The sequence below is a fragment of the Calliphora vicina genome, chromosome 3 (assembly GCF_958450345.1).
Source record: "Calliphora vicina chromosome 3, idCalVici1.1, whole genome shotgun sequence".
NCBI classification, from domain to species: domain Eukaryota; kingdom Metazoa; phylum Arthropoda; class Insecta; order Diptera; family Calliphoridae; genus Calliphora; species Calliphora vicina.
This window is the reverse complement of record NC_088782.1, coordinates 93,861,084-93,862,692: the sequence shown is the minus strand read 5'-3', so window position 1 is coordinate 93,862,692 and position 1,609 is coordinate 93,861,084.

Genomic DNA, 1,609 nt, shown 5'->3' with positions numbered 1-1,609 from the left:
TCTGATTTAAATGTCTCAGATGCAAGATCAATGAGAAACGCAATATACAAATATCCAAAATCGTTTACTATCAAAGCGAATAAAATTTGCCTGCAGATAATCTATGGATATGTACAAATCAAAATTTATATTTAAAAATTGAAAGGGGTCTTTTAATTTGGCGCAACAAAAGTTTTGGAAGATATGTATGTACATTGGAAAGTTCAGAGAACGAAAGAGAAATTAAAAAGCCAGTGATTCTTGAGAATGTAAAGTAAGAAACACATAAGAGAGCAATGCTTTGGAGCATTCACTTGTTTCGCGTATTTAGATTTCACCATAAAACATGTCAGTTTATAATTGTTTGTCGGTGTTAATTAGGGAATTCTTTTAAAGATCTGAGCAAAGTATATAAAATACACTGACAGTAGCATGGCATGATCTTCTTGTAATTACGCATAAAGTAGCAATTATTATGACTTGTTAACTGATTTATGGTGCTGTATTTGTAACCTCACAAAATGTTTTCAACAATACGCATTCAGTTGTATGTACATATGTGCGTATCTATATGGATATTTATTTTTTATTATTTAGTTTCTTTGCATATTTGTATTCGGTTCTTTGTTGCACTTCTCTCATGCATAGTTCTTGGTTAATTTGTAGTGTTTGCCTCATGTGACATATTTTAAATTTATGTTTCACTATTATTAAATGCATTCGGCAATTGTACAGCTTGGTGGCATGTGTGTTGTTTGTTGCATGTGTTGCATTTTATTAAAGACCAACCTCACTCACTCACTTATGGATTCACAATCAAATGGCAATTCACGGCAACATTGTTATGAAAAATGTGACATTACATGCATGCACATGTTAAATTGTTTTTATTATTGTATTTATATATTGTACAGCAAATACATTAACATACATATGTATCTATGTATGTTCAGTACAAACTTCTTAAATCTTAAGCGGCTGGTGTTGCTTTTTAATTCTTCCTTTTCTAGAGTTTTATTTTATTTCTTAATAGCGCCCATATGAAATTAATCGTGCGATGCATAATGAAGTACAAGGTTTGCAGGGAAATATGTATTTTACAATTTATTTATATTACGACTACTTAAACAGACTGCTACAAAATCAAACATTCATCATTGTTACGACTACGAGTGGCACAAAGAATTAGTCATAAAACTAAGCATGTGATATTTTATTAGAATCAAGGAAAGAAATGATGAATCATTTATATAAATATTAATATTCCATAAATGTTCTAAGGAAGGCTAAAGAGAAGAAAGTAGTGGTACACAAATATTTTAAAGAAAATCCTTCAGATTTGATTTTGATTATCGCTTCATTTTTAAATCATTGATATAGTATTAAAATATTGGGCACCAGAATGAGGACCCAGAATCAGCGCGGATCCAGAGGGAATGAAATAGGAAATAGGAGGTTAAATTCTAGAAACATATGGTGTACATCACCGACCTTCCGAGCTAAGCAATTAATGTCGCGTTCCGGACCTGCCAACTGGATGCCTATATCTTGTGATATCTACCTCTACACCTCTGGATTTTTTCTTTTAAGTTATGTGAAATTTATCGAAAATTGTACCTTCCGAATGGAC